We start from the raw sequence: 26,533 nt of genomic DNA on the forward strand, positions 1-26,533 counted from the left end.
ATGCCCGCAAAGTGAATGAGAGAACTATAAAGGACGCATACCCCTTACCACATATTGATGGGATTTTGAGCCGCCTACAAAATACGAGATATATTTCCGCAATCGACTTGAAGGATGCTTTTTGGCAGATTCCCCTCGAGAGGAAATCACGTGAAAAGACTGCCTTCACTGTCCCTGGCCGACCCCTTTACCAATTTACTGTCATGCCTTTCGGGTTGTGCAATGCAGCACAACGAATATGTCGTCTCATGGACAAGGTCATTCCGACCGCTTTACGTGAATGTGGTTTTGTTTATTTGGATGATTTATTAGTGTGTTCTGAAGATTTTATGTCCCATATGTGTCTGTTGGAAAAGGTCGCTCGGTGTCTTCGCGAGGCTAAGTTAACTATAAATGTAGAAAAGAGCAAGTTCTGTTTCAAAGAAGTTCAATATCTAGGGTACGTAGTCGGGGATGGTTGCATTAGAACAGACGCCAATAAAGTGGTAGCTGTGAGGGACTTTCGGGCTGGTACCGACGCTTCATACAGGACTATGCGACTATTGCAGCTCCGTTGCACGACTGCCTCAAGAAAGAAAAAATTGAGAAATTCACTATGACTGAAGAAGCAATAAAATCATTTGAAATTTTAAAGCAGAGCTTGGTTTCTGCACCGGTGCTCACACATCCTGGCTTTAAGCGTCGTTTTTATATTCAATGTGATCATCAACGGACGCAGTGGGAGGGGTTTTGTTCCAACTAGACGATGACCAGAACGAAAGACGAATTGCCTACGTTTCGGCAAAACTAAATAAAACGCAGAGAAACTACAGCATAACAGAACTAGAATGCTATGCTGCGATCGTGAGTGTCAAGAGATTCCGACCTTACGTGGAGGAAACCCCGTTCACCATCATAACTGATCATGCCAGCCTCAAATGGCTCATGAATCAGAAAGACCTTACTGGGAGGTTGGCAAGGTGGAGTTTGAAACTCCAGGGTTATGATTTCGATATCCAACATCGAAAAGGTGCGCAAAACGTGGTTCCCGATACACTCTCACGAATGCACATGGACGAAATACAGACGAACGACAGAGCCATCGACGTATGTCTCGAGTCACCGTGCTTCGAGTCGGAGGAGTATACGGAGTTAAAAAAGACGGTGACCGAGAACAAGGACAAACTACCCGACCTATGTGTATCGGACGGTTACGTGTATAAACGGACGCAATTCGACCGGGGGGATGACCTTATAGCGGACCAGACCTGGAAGCTTTGGGTTCCGTCGGAGTTGCGACCGGGGCTGGTAGAGTCGTCTCACAGCTCACCGTCCGCTGGTCATGGTGGTATCCACAAAACGCTATCCCGTCTACGTCAAAAATATTACTGGCCAGGAATGGTCACAGATGTATGCGCCCATATAAAAGATTGCGAATCTTGCAAAATCAACAAGACACAAAACGTTTTCAAACAACCGATGATGGGTAAGCAAAAGCTCACAGAGTGACCTTTCCAGCGTCTGTTAATTGATTTTATGGGTCCGTATCCGCGTACTGTAGATGGTAATGTATATGTCTTTGTGTGTGTTGATCATTTCTTGAAGTTTGTGTTTTTAAAACCGATGAGAAGGGCAACTTCAGCTGAAGTCATAAAATATTTAGAGAGGGATGTTTTCCACATATTCGGCGTGCCCGAATATGTCCATTGGGACAACGGAAAACAATTTGTATCAGAGATCTTCAACAACTTTTTAGAAAAATATGGCACCAAACATATAAAACTGCATTTTACTCGCCACAAAGTAACGCTGCGGAGAGGGTAAATAGATCTGTCTTGCAAATCATAAGATCCTTTATAAAGGACAATCAAAAGAATTGGGACAAGTGCGTCAGTGATGCCGCATTTGCACTCCGCAGCGTCACACATTCTGCCATCAACATGTCGCCATATTTTGCCACTTTCGGTATGCCTATGATACAGCATGCTGCATCATATGAGCTATACCGGAAGCTGGCGGCGGTAAAGGAAGTTGATTGTGAGGTAGAGGCAACAAGCGATATAATGCAAATGATTAGGAACAAGATTATGAAAGAGCTGAAGTTGGTCCATGACAGGAATAAAAAGATATATGACACTAGAAGTAGAGATGTAAAGTTTCAGATTGGACAAGTGGTATACCGCCGAAACTTTAAGCAAAGTTCCCAGGTCGATAACTACAACGCCAAGCTAGCTCCGAAACAAGTAAAATGTATCGTACTTAATTCTATAGGTAATTCAATGTACGAGCTTGGCGATAGTAGTGGGAAAAAGATCGGCGTATACCATGCTAAAGACATTTTTGCAAAATAGTTTAATGTTTTTCGTAGTGCTAGTACCTTTGTTCTATGTTATTTATTTATTTATCGACGTATTTTATTTATTTATTTATTGACGTATTGTATTCATTAATTTATTGACGTATGTGATTATATTATTAAATTATTTTTATTTTTTTTTTTTTTTGACCTTTTTATTTATTTGATTATTTTTGCAGTTATTTATTTTTTTTATTTTATTTATGTATTTATTTTACCTACTTGACTATTTGATCTGTGATATCTTTTTTTTATACATTTTTTTTTGCCATCTGTGATATTTTATTTTATAAATTTTTTATATAATTGTTCTGCTAACTGTGATATATTTTTTTTTATTTATTTTTTTTTTATCTGTGATATTTTATTTACTATTAGATATGTAGAGTAGTATCTGTGATATAGGTTTAGGTAGTAGCATTAGCCCAGTGATTTAGTTTGTAAGTAAACAGAACAAAAGTTTAAAGGCGTGAAAAAAATAGGCCCGGCATTGAGTCGTGGGTCGAGGCCACACGTTGGACGCGGGAAATGATACTCGTCAGGCCGCGTTGAAAACCTTTTACGCACACGCTCCATAGTGCAGGCACCATCGGCGGTTGCGAGCCTGTAACGACAGCCTGTCTCCATACTGGCTTGAATGAGTGGCAGCGTGTATATGTGACTATGTGTTTAGGTGTTTTGTGTCCAAGTCCGTGCCTTAGCCGCAATGTTGCCATCAGCATAATATTAACATAATAACATTAACATTGACAACATTGTACCGATAGTGAACACAATGTTGCAGCGGAAGTAAGATGTTGCGCTTGGCATCATGCTGTTATAATAAATAAAATGTCACCATGCTGCTAATAACTTAGCAACATTGATGAATGCCATGCACCTATGTGTTTGTTTTGTTCTGTATTATGTATGTGGATGTGTATTTGTGCAAGGCTATGAGCGTGTGAATGCATCAGTGTGAGCGGTCAAGGCACGAACCAAATGTAGCTGGGTAGGTGTTCGTTGTGTGGAGCGGTAAGCGTATGAATGTATGAGTGCATGATTGTATAGATGGAAAATACGGGAAAGCCGAAAAGAAAGTTTGGTATGTATAGGTAGGAATAATTTTCCGTTTCTGGATAACGTTCCTTACCACGGCGGTGGCTATAAGAAGGGGAAAAATCAGTCAACGGGCCAAAGTCTTGTTTCAACAGTGCCCAGTACAAGTTAAGTGCAATTGAGTCAAAAGTGAAGTGCGCGCTTTTAAAACGAAAGTGAAGAAAAAAAAAGGTTCACAAAGTTTGTAGTGCGCGAATTTAATCGCGTTTTTGAAAAATTTGTGCGCGTCGAAAGTTTCCGCGATACGTAAAAAGGGATAGCAGTTTCCAGCAAGCATATGTTGCGAAAGAGTACACAATTTAATCTCCGTTGGAAAAGACCCACTGGGCGCTGGTTTTGGCTACATACCGCCCGGCAAAAACTACCACGCACTACACGACATCTGTAATTTGGTGGCGCACACCACACGAACAACCACTACAGCACCTTTTTTATTGGCAATATACGGCCGCAACAACCACAACAGCATATTTTTTTTTATTGGCGACGTACCGCCCTATAACAACATTTATATTGGTGGCGTAACGCCAACAACAACTACATCATACTGGTGACATTCCGGCCAACAACAACTAACACGCATCTAAAAGCACTATATTACATGTTTATTTTACCGGCGCACACAACACCAACAACAACAACAAATTCTTCAAAAAAACAATAAAATTTTCAACACCGATAGCAATTTTCACCGGCGGCATTGGGCCGCAACAACAACATTCAGAATCGATTGAATTGAATTTGCAATTTTAATTAGCATTAAATTTAAGCATTTTTTTTTAAATTTTATTTTTGAGTAAATAGAAACTTTGGAAGTGATCCTAGTAGCCTTTTTGAAATCATTGTCACATTATTTTGTATTAAGCTCTGAGTTTAAAGTTCTCTTTTTTTTATATAAATCATTGAACTAGTAGTAGGGTGGTATTTGCTAATTTGTAAACCAAGAACTTTGTAAATAAATTATAAGAATTATGTTTGGATGGAATTTGAATATATTCATTATGCAGGGTTAGGTTGACAATATTTGGTGTTGGTGCTGCGCTTGTGCGTGGCAAGGTAAGGTGAAGGTGAGTGTTTAAGGAAAATGACCGATTGACAGAGGACAGACTAGTGTCATGTTTGGGGACACTGTAAGGTAAACAGGAGTCAGCACAGTGCCCACGGTGCAGTGCAAGTTGCACGGCAGAGGGAGGGTAAACTCCACCTGACAGGACAGGCCTCCATCTTTTTCCCCTCTTAACTCTGCCCCTCACGTTTACTTCTATTTGTTTCGCTTTCCCTTCTTTTACAACATATGCAGGTATGAACCCCCTTTTTTTTCATGTGGCTGTGGGTGAGGACGGTGGTGAAATACCCCGCCCAAGACGACGAGCTAGCCTGGGCCCGCAAGCATACCTGCTTGCCGCCGCTTCTCGCCACCCAAACAGTCAGCCACGTAACAATGGCGCTGGTTTTGGCTACATACCGCTCGGCAACAACTACCACGCACTACTTACTTACTTACTTAATTGGCGCTTAACCGTCTAAACGGTTATGGCCGTCCAACAAGGCGCGCCAGTCGCTCCTTCGCTCCGCCAACCGGCGCCAATTGGTCACACCAAGGGAGTTTAAATCGTTTTCCACCTGGTCCTTCCAACGGAGTGGGGGCCGCCCTCTACCTCTGCTTCCATAGGCGGGTTCCGATAGAAACACTTTCTTGGCCGGAGCATCATCTTTCATTCGCATAACATGGCCTAGCCAGCGCAGCCGCTGCGTTTTAATTCGCTGGACTATGTTGATGTCTGCGTATAGCTCGTACAGCTCATCATTAAATCTTCTTCGGTACTCGCCATCGCCAACGCGTAGAGGTCCATAAATCTTTCGAAGAACTTTTCTCTCGAACACTCCCAAAGCCGCTTCATCTGCTGTTGTCATGGTCCATGCTTCTGCCCCATATAGCAGGACGGGTACGATAAGTGACTTGTAGAGTATGATTTTCGTTCGCCGAGAGAGGACTTTACTTTTCAATTGCCTACCTAGTCCAAAGTAGCATTTATTGGCAAGATTGATTCTTCGCTGGATTTCAGTGCTGATGTTGTTGCTAATGTTGATGCTGGTTCCCAAATAAACGAAGTCTTTTACTATTTCGAAATTATGGCTGCCAACAGTAGCGTGGTTGCCAAGGCGCATATGCGCTGACTCTTTGCTCGATGACAGCAGGTACTTGGTTTTGTCCTCATTCACCATCAAACCCATCTTTACCGCTTCTTTTTCCAGCTTGGAGTAAGCAGAACTAACAGCGCGGGTGTTTAGGCCGATGATATCAATGTCATCAGCATATGCCAGTAATTGCACGCTTTTATAGTATATTGTTCCAGTGCGGTTAAGTTCTGCAGCTAGTATAATTTTCTCCAGCATCAAATTAAAGAAATCGCACGATAGGGGGTCACCCTGTCTGAAACCTCGTTTAGTTTCGAACGGCTCGGAGAGGTCCTTCCCAATTCTGACTGAACTGATGGTGTTGCTCAACGTCATTTTGCACAGCCGTATAAGTTTTGCGGGGAAACCAAATTCAGACATAGCGGCATATAGGCAGCTCCTTTTCGTGCTGTCGAAGGCGGCTTTAAAGTCGACGAAGAGGTGGTGTGTGTCGATTCTCTTTTCACGGGTTTTTTCCAAGATTTGGCGCATTGTGAAAATCTGGTCGATGGTAGATTTACCAGGTCTGAAGCCGCACTGATAAGGTCCAATCAGCCGGTTCACGGTGGGCTTCAATCTTTCGCACAATACACTTGAAAGGACCTTATATGCGATATTAAGAAGGCTGATTCCACGATAGTTGGTGCATTTTGCAGTATCCCCCTTCTTGTGGACTGGGCAAAGAACACTTAGATTCCAACCGTCGGGCATGCTTTCGTCCGCCCATATTTTGCTAAGAAGCTGCTGCATGCGCCTTACCAACTCCTCGCCGCCGAACTTGAATAGCTCCGCAGGAAATCCATCAGCGCCCACGGCCTTGTTGTTTTTCAATCTGGTTATTGCTATTTTAACTTCGTCATAATCGGGCGGGGGGACATATATTCCATCATCATCGATTGCGGGATCGGGTTCTTCATCTCTGCGCGGTGAATTGCTGCCTCCATTTAGGAGAGCAGAGAAGTGTTCCCTCCATAATCTAAGCACTCTCTGGACATCAGTTACAAGGTCGCCGTTTTCATTCCTACAGGAGTTTGCCCCGGTCTTAAAACCTTCCGTCTGTCGCCGTATTTTTTGGTAGAATTTTCGGGCGTTATTCCTGGTGGCTAGCAGCTCAAGCTCCTCGCGCTCACGCCTTTCTGCTTCTGCTTTTTTCTTCCTGAAAAGGCGTCTCGCTTCCCTTTTCAACTCACGATAGCGTTCACACACTCCTCTTGTCGCGCTCGCTTTTAACGTAGCCCTGTAGGCAGCGTCCTTTCTTTCGGTTGCAACGCGGCATTCTTCATCATACCAGTTGTTTTTCTAGCTTTCCTTGTGTTTTTTGTTCCTTGTTTTTAGCCGCGTTGAGGCGGGTGCGTATTTTGGCTGCAACGAGATAATGGTCCGAATCGATGTTAGGTCCTCGGATCGTTCGCACATCTAAAACACTGGAGGCATGCCGTCCGTCTATCACAACGTGATCGATCTGATTGCCAGTATTTCGATCAGGAGACAGCCATGTAGCTTGATGTATCTTTTTATGCATGAACCTCGTGCTTGATATGACCATGTTTCGAGCACCGGCAAAGTCAATCAGCCTCAGTCCGTTAGGAGAAGTTTCATTGTGTAGGCTGAACTTTCCGACTGTAGGGCCAAAAACACCTTCTTTGCCCACCCTGGCGTTAAAGTCGCCAAGCACGACTTTTATATCATGACGGGGGCAGCGCTCGTATGTGCGTTCTAATTGTTCATAAAAAGTGTCTTTCACCTCATCGTCTTTCTCCTCTGTCGGCGCATGGGCGCAGATGAATGATATATTAAAAAATTTTGCTTTTATTCGAATAGCGGCGAGACGCTCGTCCACAGGCGTGAACGCCAGCACTTGGCGACAAAGTCTCTCTCCCACCACGAATCCGACGCCGAAACTGCGCTTATTCGCATGGCCACTCCAATATATGTCACAATTTTTGATCTTCTTTCTTCCTTGCTTCGTCCAACGCATTTCTTGGATGGCGGTGATGTCAGATTTTGCTTTGACGAGGACATCAACCAGCCGGGCATCTGCACCAATACCACGCACTACACGACATCTGTAATTTGGTGGCGCACACCACAAGAACAACCACTACAGCACCTTTTTTATTGGCAATATACGGCCGCAACAACCACAACAGCATCTTTTTTTATTGGCGACGTACCGCCCTATAACAACGTTTATATTGGCGGCGTAACGCCAACAACAACTACATCATACTGGTGACATTCCGGCCAACAACAATTAACACGCATCTAAAAGCATTATATTATATGTTTATTTTACCGGCGCACACAACACCAACAACAACAACAAATTCTCCAAAAACACAATAAAATTTTCAACACCGATAGCAATTTTCACCGGCGGCATTGGGCCGCAACAACAACAGCCACAACACCATATACAACAAAAAAAAAAATACAAGACGATTTTTGGGCAAAGTGGACAAAAGGGAAAAACACAAGCATCAGCAAACACCGGCGGAGGGAGGAGCTTTTCAAACAACACCTTAGGTTATATTTTGAAATTTGAATATTTTGGATATATTATTAAGTTTATTTAAATATTGGTATAAGGGTCATAATTTTTACAGGGAACGGGCAAAAAGGTGGCATTATATCTCCGGGGCCAAGCATTTCCGTTTCGCGCATATAAAGTCTGAGTTTTACTTTAACTCCATATTTCAGGAGTTAATGGTGGCACTTTTGCCTCCTTCATTTTTTTTCTTTTCGTGTCGTCATTTTCTTAATTTTTCCACTTCAGTTTGACATTTAATTTTTTTTTAGCATTTTTATATCCCTATCTTCTACCATATACACAATTTTTTTTGCACATGTTTTCTGCTACCTATGGTAGTATCAACTCAAAATCTTCGAATTTTGAATTTTTTCTGCCATATTATTTTTTTTTTCTTGTACTTACTTTCATTATTGGCAAAATGAATCGCAACATTACACCCCGAGATTACACATGATTTTGTGCCTTCAGCACTAAAGACATTTTATTTGTCGAATATTCATTTTTTTTATTCTCGCATTTCATCATCACGCTGGTAGAATTGATACTACCAAAGCACTCAATAACCAAGACTGCAAGCGAGCGATCTGGTTGAGTGATTGAGGGTGGCTACCGTGAGCGTATGTATATATGTATGTTTTTGCCATTTCAGCGAATTCAGCACCGGCGCCGTTGGAGTACGAGTATATGGGTGAGTGAAAATTTAACACAATATTTTTGCTAATACACATATTTGAATGTATGTACATATATTATCATATGCTGCCTGATCTTCTTGAGAAAATAGAAGGAAACCTATACTTAAGGAATATATGTACATACATAACTACAAACATACACACCTTTTGTTTATAATATGCCAAACTGTTTTTTTTTGCTTTACTTTGGTGACCTACTTTTGTTTTATACAAAATTGTTCGTATATTTACTTGAGCGGTTGCGATAGGTCAGGGATTAGGGTTGCCCTAAAAGTTTTAATTTTATTCTATTTGAGTTCAGACACTTGGTATATTATGTCGACGTGCCACCACATTATAATGTTCTACCAAGATAAAAAGATCTTGTTCCGGATCTGGCAACACTATTCACAACCTTCATATGTTTTCGTTTCTTTAATTACAACAACGGAAAAAGCGACAATAGTACCGACGTGTTTTCCGCGAATAACTTTAAAACGCTAACTTGATATCGCTGTCGACATGTGCGAGCCGAATTTTAAGTGCTGGACTTAAGTTGAAATTTTGCTAAATTTGGAAATTAAAAAGCTTATATTTCATAAACTAAGAGTTTCCTAGAGTTGCGGATGATAATTTTGTGATTTTTGGGACCCCCGCCGCCCCTCGAAAAAAAAAGTTGGAAAATCGGGGCACCTTATTCAAAATATTCCCCCGATATTATTTAAAAGCGTGTTTTTTAGTTTTTTAAACTATATTTGATACCTCCTTATAAATTATTTGATCGATACAAAAGTATCGATTCGATTACAAATTTTCCTCGAATCGGTCCAAAAGTATCGGTATCTACTTGTATCGTTTCATCCTTAAATTATGTGCCATGTTTGGGAAATTGAATAAGTAAATAAAGGTCAAAGTTTCTAAAATAGAACACACAATAAATCTAAGTAATTTGAAAATAAAATTTAGCTATTTAGCTTATTATTATCGAGCCGCACACTTCATTAAAATATAAATATTGTTTTTCCTCTGGATATGATCACGTACCAAGGTATGTATCCGCTTATGTACATACTTGTGTATGTATGATATTTCAAAATATGAGACATTCCAATTGGATATGATGTCAGAAGAGGCAATGATTGTATTGCATATGCGCGTCAAAAAATAAAAAAAAAAAAAAAAAAATTATCGATTATGGATAAATTATAAATTTTTTGCAATAAAATCACACGGTGCAGACAATATCAGAAAATTGACACGCTTTTGATAATACTCGCCTTAATAGTGTTGCTACTCGATTTCGTAGGATTGACCTTTTGAGTAACACACCAAAAATGCTAACGGAAGGCCAAGGAAACTGGCCGTTGTTGTTCTTGTAGCAGTTCGTCGCCCCATCCAATAGGTGCGACCGATCACAAATTCCCCAGGTACTGCCAGCGAGGGATTTGAGGATTTTGTTACGGCTCTGAATTCTCGGAACAATTGCGGCTGCGTGCTCACCAAAATGTAGATCCTGATCAAACCCAAGATTTTGGGGTGTAGTACAGTCGGTAGCGTAGTTCCATCGACGTGGCGGTTCAAAATGGTCGACATTTGGGACGTCCAAAATGGTCGACATTTGGGACGTCCATGTTGTAAATAAAGTCGCGGAGGATTTAGTCGGTGACAACGCTAGGTTTTGCGAGGCGAAAAAATGGAGAGATCAGGGAGTTAGCCGCGTATTCTGTTGCAAGGCTTATCGATCCCTGGGCCTGGGCCTGTGGCCATTATTGTGCAGTCATCGGAATAGGAAACGTAGTAACTCCTTCTGGTGGCGAAGGTAGCTTGGATATGTAGAAATTAAACAAAAGTGGGGATAGGACACCACCCTGTGGCACCCCTTGTTTAATTCTCCTTGGTTTTGATGTTTCGTTTCTGAATTGCACCGATGCCTGCCGACCACCCAGATAATTTGCGGTACACCTTTTAAGACATGGGGGAAGGGTAGACCCTTCCAGGTCTTGCAGTAACGAGCCATGGTTGACCGTATCAAAAGCTTTTGATAGGTCTAGCGCTACGAGTACTGTTCTATGGTGGGGGTATTGATTTAAACCGCAATTTATCTGGGTGATAATGGCATATAGCGCGGTGGTAGAACTATGGAGTTTTCTGAAGCCATGCTGATGAGGGGCTAGCTGCAAATTTGCTTGAAAATAAGGGAGCAAAATGGCTTCAAGCGTCTTTGCTACTGGCGATAGGAGAGATATCGGACGATACGACTCTCCTATGTTAGCTGGTTTCCCAGGCTTTAGTAGCGGGACCACCTTGGCCATTTTCCATTTCTCTGGTATGACAAAGGTGGAATGAGACAGGTTGAAGACATGCGCTAAATATTTGAAACCCTCTTTCCCTAGGCTTTTAAGCATCGGCATGGCTGTGCCGTCTGGATGGTTTAGCGCGACCAATGGCACCCTCAATCTCTTTAGCGGTGATGGTGATTGGTGACGCGCTGAATTTGTGTTTATGTGCGTGTCTATTGGCCCTCCGTCTATCTTTGTCGACCGTAGAATGCATTATATATTGTCGGCAGAAAGCGCTCGCGCATTTTTTCGCATCCGACAGCACTTTGTCGCCAAAGGCGATGGAAACTTTGTCTTTATGCTTAGTCGGATTCGATAGGGACTTTACGGTGGACCAAAGTTTACCCACACCGGTAGAGAGGTTACAACCCCTTTGGAGCTCCTCCCATTTCGCCCGCTTGTGTTCGCCGACAACCAATCTGATGAGTTGGTTTATATCCCTTATTTGGGGGTCGCCTGGATCAAGCTGTCTTATAAGGTCACGTTCTCTCGCTAAGTTTGCGGCCTCCGCCGGGAAGTGGGGCCGGATTTCGGGAATTCTCACGGCGGGAATGAAACGTGCCGAGGCGGATACAATGACCTTACGGAAGGCACGTTCTCCTTGGCGGGCATCAGTCGGATAGGGAGGGCAGCTAAGAGGTTGTCTGTAAAAGATTTATATTCTTCCCACTTTCCTTTTTTGAAGTTTATGAAGGTGCGTTTTTCGGTGACGATGACCATCTCGGGAACGATTTATGTGGCCACATTAAACCTTCAGACCATTCCCTCCCTACCTACCCCCAAGTTCCATGAGGAGCTTGGGGTCGCCAGAGCCTCGTCTGTTAGTGAAACAGGATTCGCCGCGGATAGGTGAGGTTGACAATTGGGTTTGGAGAAGCTATATATTGCGCTGGCAACCTGAAAGGTTGCGCTACACAGCCCCTTGAATCTGGTATTTTAGTGGCCTCTTACGACAGGCATACCTACCGCGGGTATATTCTGATCCCCTAACCCGCTGGGGATCAGGTGGTCGGATGCCAATGTTACCATCGGCTGCCAGTTGACGCAGTTTACGAGTTCTGCGCTCACGATTGAGATATCTGGCGAACTGTGACAGCTTCCTACCATACGTGTGGGGGCGTCTCCGTTTATTGTGCAGAACGTCGTTTCTTCTATGTGATCCGCCAACATCTCACCCCTAATGGCCGCCCGCAAGTTTGAGTGCCATAGATCGTGATGGGCATTGAAATCGCCTAAGATGATGCGATTGTTGGCAGTAAGTAAGGCTCTGATATTAGGCCGGTATCCACGGGGGCAACAGGTGGCAGGAGGGATGTAGATGTTGATAATTTTTAGGTTTGCATCGCCTGACCGGACAGATAGGCCTTGACGTTCTAAGACATTGTCCCTGCGGTCGTTGCCAGGATCAAATATATAATATTGCACAGAGTGGTGTATGATAAACGCGAGGCCGCCTCCATTTCCGCTCTGTTGTTGTTGTTGTAGCAGTGCTTCGCCCCACCTAACAGACGCGACCGATCACAAACTGTCATCAATATCCTCTAACGGGAGTCCAAGGAAACTTGCTGTTTCAACAGGGGTGGACCATAGGGAAAGGGGTGTTAGAGGCGTTGGTTCCACATTACAATTAAAGAGATAGTTGGTGTCATGTGGGGACACATTGCAAGCGGGGCATACATTTTGTATGTCGGGGTTGATTCTGGATAGGTAAGAGTTTAACCTGTTACAGTATCCAGAACGAAGTTGAGCCAGAGTGACACGCGTTTCCCTGGGGAGTATGCGTTCCTCTTCCGCAAGTTTTGGATACTTTACTTTGAGTACTGGGTTCACCGGGCAATTCCCGGCATAAAGGTCCGACGCCTGTTTGTGGAGTTCACCAAGGACCTGCTTATGTTTTTTCGCTTCATACGGCTGTGTTCTCAGATGCCGTATTTCCTCAAAATGCTTACGGAGATGACTCCTTAAGCCCCTAGGCGGTGCTGGCTCGTCAATCAGATGTCTGTTGGGATGCCCAGGTTTCTGGGTATTCAACAGGAACTGTTTGGTCAGCATCTCGTTTCTTTCCCTGATGGGGAGTATTCTCGCCCCATTATGTAGATGGTGTTCTGGGGACATAAGAAGACAGCCCGTGGCAATTCTGAGAGCAGTATTTTGGCAGGCCTGTAGCTTCTTCCAGTGGGTAATTTTTAGGCTTGGCGACCATATGGGTGACGCGTAGCACGTAATCGGCTGGCTAATTGCTTTGTATGTAGTCATGAGCGTTTCTTTATCTTTTCCCCAGGTACTGCCAGCAAGGGATTTGAGGATTTTGTTACGGCTCTGAATTCTCGGAACAATTGCGGCTGCGTGCTCACCAAAATGTAGATCCTGATCAAACGTCACACCCAAGATTTTGGGGTGTAGGACAGTCGGTAGCGTAGAGCCATCGACGTGGATGTTCAAAATGGTCGACATTTGGGACGTCCATGTTGTAAATAAGGTCGCGGAAGATTTAGTCGGTGATAATGCCAGGTTCCGCGAGGCGAAAAAACTGGAGAGATCAGGGAGGTAGCCGTTTATTTTATTGCATAGCTCATCGATCTGTGGGCCTGGGCCTGTGGCCATTACTGTGCAGTCATCGGCGTAGGAAACGATTGTGACTCCTTCCGGTGGTGAAGGTAGCTTAGATATGTAGAAATTAAACAAAAGTGGGGATAGGACACCACCCTGTGGCACCCCTTGTTTAATTCTCCTTGGCTTTGATGTTTCGTTTCTAAATAGCACCGATGCCTGCCGACCACCCAGATAATTTGCGGTCCACCTTTTAAGACATGGGGGAAGGGTAGACCCTTCCAGGTCTTGCAGTAACGAGCCATGGTTGACCGTATCAAAAGCTTTTGATAGGTCTAGCGCTACGAGTACTGTTCTATGGTGGGGGTTTTGATTTAAACCGCAATTTATCTGGGTGCTGATGGCATTTAGCGCGGAGGTAGTGCTATGGAGTTTTCTGAAGCCAGGCATGCTTAACGAACGAAACGATATCATTTCGTTACGATAATCAACGTTAATAAACGAAACAAAGTCACTTCGTTTCGTTTATTAACGTTAAGATCGTCAAATTAACGTTAATTTCGCGTTCTTAACGTTAATAAACGAAACGAAATGACTTCGTTTCGTTTATTAACGTTGATTATCGTAACGAAATGATATCGTTTCGTTCGTTAAGCATGCCTGTCTGCTAGTTGCAAATTTGCTTGGAAATAAGGGAGCAAAATGGCTTCGAGCGTCTTTGCTACTGGCGATAGGAGAGATATCGGACGATACGACTCTCCTATGTTAGCTGGTTTACCAGGCTTTAGTAGCGGGACCACCTTGGCCATTCTCCATTTCTCGGGTATGACAAAGGTGGAAAGAGACAGGTTGAAGACCTGCGCTAAATATTTGAAACCCTCTTTCCCTAGGCTTTTAAGCATCGGCATGGCTATGCCGTCTGGGCCCACTGCTTTGAATGGTTTAGCGCGACCAATGGCGTCCTCAACCTCTTTAGCGGTGATGGTGATTGGTGACGCGCTGAATTTGTGTTTATGTGCGTGTCTGTTGGCCCTCCGTCTAACTTTGTCGACCGTAGAATGCATTATATATTGTCGGCAGAAAGCGCTCGCGCATTTTTTCGCATCCGACAGCACTTTGTCGCCAAAGGCGATGGAAACTTTGTCTTTGTGCTTAGTCGGATTCGATAGGGACTTTACGGTGGACCAAAGTTTACCCACACCGGTAGAGAGGTTACAACCTCTTAGGTGCTCCTCCCATTTCGCCCGCTTGTGTTCATCCACAAGCAATCTGATGCGTTGGTTTATATCCCTTATTTGGGGGTCGCCTGGATCAAGCTGCCTTATAAGGTCACGTTCTCTCGCTAAGTTTGTGGCCTCCGCCGGGAAGTGGGGCCGGATTTCGGGAATTCTCCCGGCGGGAATGAAACGTGCCGAGGCGGATTCAATGACCTTGCGGAAGGCACGCTCCCCTTGGCGGGCATCAGTCGGGATAGGGAGGGCAGCAAAGAGATTGTCTGTAAAGGATTTATATTCTTCCCACTTTCCTTTTTTAAAGTTTATGAAAGTGCGTTTTTCGGTGACGATGAAGTCGGCGGTACGCTCGAGCGAAACAAGTATAGGCAGGTGGTCGGATGCCAATGATACCATCGGCTGCCAGTTGACGCAGTTTACGAGTTCTGCGCTCACGATTGAGATATCTGGCGAACTGTGACAGCTTCCTACCATACGTGTGGGGGCGTCTCCGTTTATTGTGCAGAACGTCGTTTCTTCTATTTGATCCGCCAACATCTCGCCCCTACTGTCCGCCCGCAAATTTGAATACCATAGATCATGATGGGCATTGAAGTCGCCTAAAATAATGCGATTGTTTCCAGTGAGTAAGGCTCTGATATTAGGGCGGTATCCACCGGGGCAACAGGTGGCAGGGGGGATGTAGATGTTGATGATTTCTAGGTTTGCATCGCCTGACCGGACAGATAGGCCTTGACGTTCTAAGACGTTGTCCCTGCGGTCGATGCCAGGATCAAATATGTGATACTGCACAGAGTGGTGTATTATAAACGCGAGGCCGCCTCCATTTCCGCTCTCGCGATCTTTTCTGTGGACATTATACCCAGAGCAGGTCTGCAATGCAGATCGTGCTGTGAGTTTAGTCTCTTGAATCGCAGCAATGCGGATGTTGTGCCGCTTCATGAAATTGACTATCTCCGTAATCTTCCCAGTTAGTCCATTACAGTTTAACTGCAGAATTCTGAAGTGCATGAGGGGAGACGTCGCCACTCTGGGGGTAAGTGACGGGTGACTACGCCTGGGTTGAGGAAGGCCAGGACGCAATTGCTGTTGTGGCCCTGGGACTGGGCGTCCTTGGGCAAGCATTGGGGTACCCGGATGATTTGGGTTTGCGACCTGGCAACATGGCGCGATGAAACCCGTCGAGGGGTTGCCGTCGCGGAGACCAGAACATCTAGGAAAGTGGCACCACCCAAGGCAGGAGCTGCATTGGGCGGATGTCGCAAACATATATATTCTGTGCTGGCAAACGGTGCAAACGGAGGTAGGGACTAAGAGTCTGGTTCCCTGACCTACACGATTGCTGCCGGAAAAGAGGGGGGGAGAAGACGGGGGCAGGGGCTGTTGCTCAGCATTGCTTCCGACTCTACTACGAAGATTGTAGTTATGAGTGGTAGCAGCTGTTTGAGTTGTTGGCGCCGTAAGGCGCGAGCAGCAGCGGGTACTTGTTGTGGCTTGCTGAGCAGCGGGGCTGCTGGAAGGTAATGGGGGGGCGCTTAGACGTAGACTACGAGGCGCCCTTGGGCGTGAACAGCAAGGAGCCACAAAAGATTTATAAAAGTTACGTGGACGTCGGGTTTTGGGATCAAGCCCAGAACAACCTGTCCGATGCAACCATCCCTTACACGAGACACACTGAACAGAGTATGACCGTCCTAAAAAGATTCTTTTCCGGCAGATGCAGCAAAACCATTTCTCAGGACCGGGGTCAGGAGACGGACCCGGATTGGATTCGATACCTTCCCGGAGCAAGAGAATATGGAGCAGTCCTGCTGCAGGGAGCTGCTGGGAGGATGACAATTTATGGGAGGGACGAAACAAATTAAATGGGGTTACACTGAAATGACAGTCCTTGGTCGGGAAAAATCCCGAGTCGCTCCGGTACATAGAACCGACTGCCTTGGGAAGCACCGACCGCTCTCGCGGTCTTTCCTGTGGACATTATACCCAGAGCAGGTCTGCAATGCAGATCTTGCTGTGAGTTTAGTCTCTTGAATCGCAGCAATGCGGATGTTGTGCCGCTTCATGAAATCGACTATCTCCGTAATCTTCCCAGTTAGTCCATTACAGTTTAACTGCAGAATTCTGAAGTGCATAAGGGGAGACGCCGCCACTCTGGGGGTAAGTGACGGGTGACTACGTTTGGGTTGTGGAAGGCCAGGACGCAATTGCTGTTGTGGCCCTGGGACTGGGCGTCATTGGGCAAGCATTGGGGTACCCGGATGATTTGGGCTTGCGACCTGGCAACATGGCACGATGAAACCCGTCGGGGGGTTGCCGTCGCGGAAACCAGAACATCTAGGAAAGTGGCACCACCCAAGGCAGGAGCTGCATTGGGCAGATGTCGCAAACATATATATTCTGTGCTGGCAAACGGTGCAAACGGAGGTAGGGACTAAGAGTCTGTTTCCCTGACCTACACGATTGCTGCCGGAAAAGAGGGGGGGGGGGGGGGGGGGAGAAGACGGGGAAGGGATGACAATTGTGGGAGGGACGCAACAAATTAAATGGGGTCACCCTGAAATGACAGTCCTTGGTCGGGAAAAATCCCGAGTCACTCCGGTACATAGAACCGACTGCCTTGGGAAGCGACACATCAATACCCTCTAACGGGAGTACAATGAAACTTGCTGTTTCAACACGGCTGGACCATAATGTGAGGGGTGTTAGAGGCGTTGGTTCCACATTACAATTAAAGAGATGGTTGGTGTCATGTGCGGACACATTGCAAGCAGCGCATACACTTAGTATGTCGTGGTTGATTCTGGATAGGTAAGAGTTTAACCTCTTACAGTATGCAGAGCAAAGTTGAGCTAGAGTGACTCGTGTTTCCCTGGGGAGTGTACGTTCCTCTTCCACAAGTTTCGGGTACTGTTCTTTGAGTACTGGGTCCCGGGGAAATTCTTGGCATAAAGGACCGACGCCTGTTTGTGGAGTTCACTGAGGACCTGCTTGTGTTTTTTTGCTTCATACGGCTGAGTTCTCAGGTGCCGTATTTCCTCATAATGCTTACCGAGATGACTCCTTAAGCCCCAGCGGGTAAGGGGTCAGAATATACCCGCGGTAGGTATGCCTGTCGTAAGAGGCGACTAAAATACCAGATTAAAGGGTTGTGTAGCGCAACCCTTCAGGTTGCCAGCGCAATATATAGCTTCTCCAAACCCAATTGTCAACCTCACCTATCCACGGCGAATCCTGTTTCACTAACAGACGAGGCTCTGGCGACCCCAAGCTCCTCATGGAACTTGGGGGTGGGGAGAGAGGTGATGGCCTGAAGGTGTAATGTGGCCACATAAATCGTTCCCGAGATGGTCGGGCTAGCACCTTAATGGTGCTGTGGTGCCGGAGCGTACCGGAGCGTACCGGATCTGTATCCGGCAAAGGACCATCACATCGATAACACTCCCCAAAGCCTTCGGGGGCAACCTTATCGCTACAACAACAACAACAACAACAACTCCTTAAGCCCCTAGGCGCTACTGGCTCATCAATCAGATGTCTGTTGGGATGCCCAGGTTTTCTGGGTATTCAACAGGAACTGTTTGGTTAGCATCTCATTTCTCCCTCTGATGGGGAGTATTCTCGCCTCATTATGTAGATGGTGTTCTGAGGACATAAGAAGATAGCCCGTGGCGGTTCTGAGAGCAGTATTTTCTCAGGCTTATAGCTTCTTCCAGTGAGTAGTTTTTAGGCTTGGCGACCATATAGGGGACGCGTAGCATGCAACCGGCTGGCCAATTGCTTTGTAAGTAGTAATAGCGTTTCTTTGTGTATGTTAGTTTTTTAATAAGCTGATGCGGTTTGATGTGCGCTAGTGCAAGAAAAAAATATACACTTTTTCTCCACTTAACTCCCTACGTTTCGCCAATCTCCTTGGCATCCTCAGGGGCAGGATCTTTATTCTATAAGACACAAACAAAGATAATACATAAGAGAGAATATCATAAAAAACATGTATAAGTGTCACTTACATTGAAAAGCTGGAAAAAATATTTAATATAAAAACATTAAACAATAACAACAAATGTTATTTAAATTTGAGTCACATAGCATAATTTATCTGTACCATCAATGTCAGGTACATTTGTCAGAATGATTTGTTATCATAAACATAACAAATATGCTGCCGCGATTTCGTCGCTATCTTCCTTTTTGTTCATTGTTTTTTCTCTGTTTTTCAAAATATGTAGGCTCTCCAGTGTATAGTCGGGCTAGCACCTTAATGGTGCTGTGGTGCCGGAGCGTACCGGATCTGTATCCGGCAAAGGACCATCACATCGATAACACTCCCCAAAGCCTTCGGGGGCAACCTTATCGCTACAACAACAACAACAACAACAACAACTCCTTAAGCCCCTAGGCGCTATTGGCTCATCAATCAGATGTCTGTTGGGATGCCCAGGTTTTCTGGGTATTCAACAGGAACTGTTTGGTTAGCATCTCATTTCTCCCTCTGATGGGGAGTATTCTCGCCTCATTATGTAGATGGTGTTCTGGGGACATAAGAAGATAGCCCGTGGCGGTTCTGAGAGCAGTATTTTCTCAGGCCTATAGCTTCTTTCAGTGAGTAGTTTTTAGGCTTGGCGACCATATAAATAATAAATAAAAATAAATAAATAAATATAGGGGACGCGTAGCATGCAACCGGCTGGCCAATTGCTTTGTAAGTAGTAATAGCGTTTCTTTGTGTATGTTAGTTTTTTAATAAGCTGATGCGGTCTGATGTGCGCTAGTGCAAGAAAAAAATATACACTTTTTCTCCACTTAACTCCCTACGTTTCGCCAATCTCCTTGGCATCCACAGGGGCAGGATCTTTATTCTATAAGACACAAACAAAGATAATACATAAGAGACAATATCATAAAAACATGTATAAGTGTCACTTACTTTGAAAAGCTGGAAAAAATATTTAATATAAAAACATTAAACAATAACAACAAATGTTATTTAAATTTGAGTCACATAACATAATTTATATGTACCATCAATGTCAGGTGCATTTGTCAGAATTATTTGTTATCATAAACATAACAAATATGCTGCCGCGATTTCGTCGCTATCTTCCTTTTTGTTCATTGTTTTTTCTCTGTTTTTCAAAATATGTAGGCTCTCCAGTGTATATCTTGTTCTCTCCCTCTTCTCTGTGTCTAAAATTCTCGCGTTTTGTATATCAGCTGTATGCGCATGTGTCAGTATATGTTGCGCAAGAGCTGTACCGCTTTTGTTTCTTCTTATATCCGATTCGTGTTCTTGTAATCGCACTCCTAGTGGTCTTTCTGTCGTTCCAATGTATATTTGGTTGCAGTCGTTGCTCTCTCCTCCGTTGCATTTAATTTCGTATATGACATTGTTTCTATGTTGTGATTCTATTTTGCTTTTGGTTTTGGTGTATACAGTTGAGAGTGTGCAATTTGATTTGTACGCCAGAGATATGTCTTGTTTGTGTTCTTCTAAGTTTTTGTTTAGCTCTTCTGAGAATTTTGTTTTGTCTCATTTGTTGTTTGTGAAAGGGTTATTTGTTTGGACGTATTATTAATTTCTTTGGTTTTTTGTTCAATGAGGGTATTTACTAAATGACGCGGGTAGTTGTTATTTATAAGCACTTTGCAAATTTATTCCTTGTTCGATTCCGTAAATTGTTCATGGCTAAGGGTTAAAACTTTGTCATATTTTTAGCTGTATTGATTTTGTATTTTTTCGGCTGGGCTGAGAGAAAATTGATTATTCTGCCTGACGCTATAGGTTTCGAGTACCAATTGAGAAAAATTTCATTGTTGTTTCTGTGTATAAGGACATCCAAAAACGGGATCTTTTGGGTTTCTTCTTTTTCCATAGTAAACTTTAATTTGTTATGATACTGGTTGAAAGTGTTCAGAATGACCTGAACGTCGCTTTGTTTTACAATAGCAAAAATGTCGTCTACATATTTTACTATAAACTTTATATTTATGCTGTGAAGTTTCTTTAATTGTAAAATGGTGGCATCGAGTAAATCGTCCATGATTACGTCCGCTATTGTCGGAGATAGGGGGTTGCCCATGGGCATTCCAAAGCTTTGCGTATAAGTTTTGTTATCGTACATGAAATAGTTATTGTCCTTCAGACAGAAGTTCAGTATTTTCAGAAACTTATTTCTCGGTATGTTTATTTGGATCTGATGAAACTTACTCATTATGATTTTGATAGCAAGATATGTGGGTAAGTTAGTGAATAATGACACCACATCGAAGAATACCAATAAGCCGTCTTCGCATATTTCAACCTTCTGTTGTTGTTGTTGTAGCGATTAGGTTACTCCCCGAAGGCTTTGGGGAGTGTTATCGATGTGATGGTCCTTTGTCGGATACAGATCCGATACGTTCCGGTAACACAGCACCATTAAGGTGCTGGCCCGACCATCTCGGGAACGATTTATATGGCCACATTGAACCTTCAGGCCATCCCTCCCTCCCCACCCCCAAGTTCCATGAGGAGCTTGGGGTCGCCAGAGCCTCGTCTGTTAGTGAAACGGGATTCGCCGCTCGAAGGTGAGGTTGACAATTGGGTTGGAGAAGCTATATGTTGCGCTACACAACCCCTTGAATCCCATTTCAACCTTCTCCAACCTATCTTTGAGTCTAAAAGAGCTTATATTGTACTCGTCCGAAATTAAGTCTCAGGAATTTTCCAACAAATTTGGACAAACCATAGCAGGTAAGATTGACCGAGGATGTTATTGGACGTAGAGGTAGATCCGGCTTATGAGTTTTCGGTAAGCCGTACAGTCGTGGCGCATTAGGTGCTGTGCATGTAAGTTGCTGTTTGTCTTTAAAGTTAATTAGTTTGCTTTTGTAGAATTCGTCGACGATGTTGTTCTGTTTCTGTAGCTTGTTAGTTGGGTCACTTCGGGCTAGAAAAATTTTATCTTTTTTTCTTGCACTAGCGCACATCAGACCGCATCAGCTTATTAAAAAGCTAACATTAATAAAAAAATCCATAAAGCGGTCAGCAAATAAATATCATAATAAGTTTCTTTGTCTTTCCCCAAGTACTGCCAGCAAGAGATTTGAGGATTTTATTACGGCTCTGGATTTTCGGTACAATTGCAGCTACATGCTCACCAAAATGTAGATCCTGATCAAACGTCACACCCAAGATTTTGAGGTGTAGGACGGCGGCGTAGTGCCATGTTGTTTTTGTTGTAGCAGTGCTTCGCCCCACCCAATAGGTGCGACCGATCACAAATTGTCATCAAATACCTCTAACGGCAGTCCAGGGAAACTTGCTGTTTCAACAGGGGCGGACCATAATGTGAGGGGTGTTAGAGGCGTTGACACTTTGCAAGCAGGGCATACATTTTGTATGTCGGGGTTGATTCTGGATAGGTAAGTGTTTAACCTGTTACAGTATCCAGATCGAAGTTGAGTGACTCGCGTTTCCCTGGGGAATGTGCGTTCCTCTTCCGCAAGTTTTGGGGACTGTTCTTTGAGTACTGAATTCACCGGGCAATTCCTGGCATAAAGGTCCGACGCCTGTTTGTGGAGTTCACTGAGGACCTGCTTGTGCTTTTTTGCTTCATACGGCTGAGTTCCCAGGTTTCCTCATAATGCTTACGGAGATGACTCCTTAAGCCCCTAGGCGGTGTTTGCTCATCAATCAGATGTCTGTTGGAATGCCCAGGTTTCTGGGTATTCAACAGGAACTGTTTGTCTCCCTGATGCGGAGTATTTTCGCCTCATTATGTAGATGGTGTTCTGGGGACATAAGAAGACAGCCCGTGGCGGTTCTGAACGCAGCAGGAAACGATAGTAACTCCTTCTTGTGGCGAAGGTAGCTTTGATATGTAGAATTTAAACAAAAGTGGGGATAGGACACCACCCTGCGGCACCCCTTGTGTAATTCTTCCGGATTTTGATGTTTCGTTTCTAAATTGCACCGATGCCTGCCGACCACCCAGATAATTTGTGGTCCACCTTTTAAAACATGAGAGAAGGGTAGACCCTTCCAGGTCTTGCAGTAACGTGCTATGGTTGACCGTATCAAAAGCTTTCGATAGGTCTAGCGCAACGAGTACTGTTTGTGGTGGGAGATTTGATGTAAACCGCAATTTATCTGGGTGCCAATGGCATTTAGCACGGTGGTGGTGCTATGCAGTTTTCTGAAGCCATGCTGATGACAGGCTAGCTGCAACTTTGCTTTGAAGTAGGGGAGCAAAATGGCTTCAAGCGTTGTTGTTTAATTTAATTTAATTTATTTATTATTACGGCTGTTTAGGCCTAAAACTTAAACTACTAAGTACAATTCATTATTATAATCACTTCCCACTAAGCATTTAGATGATTAAATTTTGAATTTCCCTACATATAAATACAATTTGATTACTCTTTCTGACTAAATAATAATATTATCAAAAAGAAATAATCAAATATGAATACTTTTGATGATCAAAAACTGAAAAGCATTTTTCGATCACTTTTTGGAATCATTTTTGAAGTCCTTTGATGACTAAATTTTAATATTTCATAAAAACAAACAAAAAGAATAATCAAATATGCTTACCTTTGATGATCAAAAACTGAATATAGTTTTTCAATCACATTTTGGAATCATATTAAATCAAATGTGTTTACCTTAGGTGGTCAAAAATTTATAATCATTTTTAATTCAGATTTCTGAATCTTTTCTGACTATTATTTGACTGAATAATGAATTTTATACTTGTTAAAATTTTACTTTTCATTGAAAATTTTATTTTTTTTTCACATAAACACATTTTTTCAATCATGAAGTTCAAAAAAATATTTTTATTTTTATTTTTATTTATTTATTTATTAGTCTACAAATTTAACAATTAATCAGACTAAAGAAAGTATAGTATAAAAAACAAACAAAAGGCTTAGCAACTTAAATATATGATAATTACAAAAATATACTGTATACTTATGTATTAAATAATTCAAATGCAAAGACATACAGAGGTATAGGGGTTACACCTTACATATTTAAGGTAGTAAGTAGGTACTTTTTAATCCTGAAAATCGGATCGCATGTATCTAAATTTTTGCAGTGATTATTGAAATCATAACAAATACAACGAAGTGGGTCATGCATTTCAAAGTTCGTTCTGCATGTACTTATATGCAGTTGCTGAAAATATCTAGACGTTCTGACTGGCGCGTTGAACTTAATTTCGCTAAGCAGAAATGGGCTAGCTATCATCCCTCTTAAGAGTTTTACTATAAATAAAACATTAAGCATGTCCCTACGGCTCTGTAATGTAGGCAACTGTAATAGTTTTAACCGGCTGCAGTACGGTGGAAGATTCCTTGACGTGTCCCAAGGCAATTGTTTCAAAGCAAAAAGCAAAAACTATTTTTGGACCGATTACAGTTTATCGCAGTGAATTTGATAACGTGGGCTCCAGATTATCGAAGCATATTCCAATATTGGCCTCACCAATGATGTAAAAAGAGTTTTAGTAACGTACGGATCATTAAATTCCTTAGACCACCTTTTCACGAACGCCAAAGTACCTTTAGCCCTATTAACGCAAGTTTCTATATGTAACCTAAAGTCAAGCTTAGGGTCTATTGTAACACCTAGGTCAGTGAGTTGGTAACTTGCTTAATAGATAGATAGATGCTGTGAGGTTAAGCACTGCGACCTATTGGTCTATTGTGCCCTCATTCTCTTTACAACACTTCATCCAAGCCGAGTTCTCTGAGAAAATCCAGAATGGTTCTCGGCTTCAGAGAGTGTATGTCATTATTTTCTAGTTTGGATGATCCTAGGATCCTAAGTCTTCGTCTCGCGACTGCCTCACATTCCTTCAGGATGTGTTCTGCAGACTCATCTTCGACATAACAGAATCGACAGAGGCTACATCTTCGACATAACAGAATCGACAGAGGCTACTAGCTGATATGCCCAATTTATTCATTTGGCTCTTTAGCCTACAGTGACCTGTGAGTATACCTGTTAAAATCCTAAGGCTACTTTTTGGGAGGTTAATCATAGCCTTATATCACTTCGAGTTGTACCCTCCTATTAGTGCCTTTGCCTGCCGAAGTCCTGGACTTTCGCGCCAGTGTTGTTCTCTAAGGCACGCTTCCTTTTGTCTAAAGTCCTCCCTTATTGTATGTGACCCTATTGGCACCATAGGCTCGGGACCTATTGGCTTTCCGACCGCTGCCATCCTGGCAAGCTCGTCCGCTCGCTCGTTACCATCTACTCCTCTGTGTCCAGGTACCCATGCCAAAAGGATGGTGTTATTGACTCCTAGATTGTTTAACCTCTCCACGCATTCAAGGACCGTTGATGATTTAATCTCAACTGAAGATAATGCCTTGAATGCAGCTTGACTGTCTCCGAGTATAGCGATTTTCTCGTTAGTATATCCCCGCTGTAAGTATATCTCTGCACACCGGCTTATGGCGACAACTTCAGCTTGGAAGATGCTCGGATATTTTCCGATTGGTAGGGATATTTTGGTTCGGGGGCCGAAGATCCCCGCTCCTATGCCCTCCGGTGTCTTCGAGCCATCGGTGTACCATATTATAGTGTGTTCCTCGTGAAGCGCTTCAATCCTGGAGGTGTCCCACGTACATTTGTTCCCCAGCTCTATTTTGAAGCGCTTCGCAAACTTAATTATCTTCCTCGTATCATCTCTGGGAAGTTGGATAAGTGGAATCTGCTCTTGCAGCTTCGCCATGTTCCGTGACTGTATCACTTTGCCTCTTCCACATCCCTCTTTAGCTATGTTTACTAAAGTACTCCTGGCTGCCTGCTCAAGTATTATATGTAGAGGCGTTAACTCAAGCAGCACTTCTATTGCTGCCGTCGGGCATGTTCGCATGGCTCCCGTAATGCAGACACACGCTAAGCGTTGAAGCTTCGTGAGCGATTTTTGTACGGTCACCATGGTTGTTCTTGATGCCCACGCAACTGTTCCGTACACTATAGCCGTGTTTTTTAACACGCGTATATCCGTTTACGCTTAAACTTTATATGGACTGCTAAGCGACAAACTTTAAATACACCTCTGAAATTGCTGCGCGTAAATTTTGTCCTACTAAATTTCAATACGCATTATACTCAGATGTAACTGAAATATGTGTCTTTGTTTCACCCTATACACTAATTCTATGTATTCTATGTGTGTCCACAATTCATCGCAACGGATTCAGCTATATGTTATACCCTATGGCCATCAGAGCGCTGTGTCTCCGCTTTTCGGTACACCCTGTTGCTGTAGCTAGTTGTTTAACCACAGCCGCTAGATGGGTCTCCTAAGCATTATCTAAGCGAGGATAGGCGTTTTTTTTTCACGCGCAAACGAAACGCATACGCGTGTAAAAAAAAACACGGCTTATGATAGGTCTCACTATCATAGTGTACTGAAATATTTAAATTTATAAAACGAAAATGTTTGTGGTTTGAATGTCTGAACATCAATCTTCTTTATTAAACAAATTCTTTCTCTTTTATGGATACATTCTTAACCTACATATTCATAATTACTTTAATACTAAAAATATGTACATTTGTATTAACACTAATCATACATGTAAATTTG

At 43.3% G+C, this 26,533-nt stretch overlaps 1 protein-coding gene across 7 annotated transcripts in view; it reads left to right on the forward strand.

Moving 5' to 3' along the window:
* The first annotated feature begins 9,623 nt into the window (after window positions 1-9,623).
* The window catches only part of LOC137250008 (cuticle collagen 144-like), a 283,350-nt gene continuing 266,440 nt past the window's right edge, over window positions 9,624-26,533 (forward strand). For 4 of the 7 annotated variants that reach the window (XM_067782185.1, XM_067782180.1, XM_067782182.1 and 1 more), the window contains exon 1: window positions 9,624-9,866. The gene's annotated coding sequence lies outside the window, so the exon portion shown is untranslated. The remainder of the gene's footprint in view (window positions 9,867-26,533) is intronic. The other 3 variants (XM_067782179.1, XM_067782184.1, XM_067782178.1) reach the window with 3 other exon arrangements.

This window comes from Eurosta solidaginis, chromosome 4 (assembly GCF_040869045.1).
Source record: "Eurosta solidaginis isolate ZX-2024a chromosome 4, ASM4086904v1, whole genome shotgun sequence".
Classification (NCBI taxonomy): domain Eukaryota; kingdom Metazoa; phylum Arthropoda; class Insecta; order Diptera; family Tephritidae; genus Eurosta; species Eurosta solidaginis.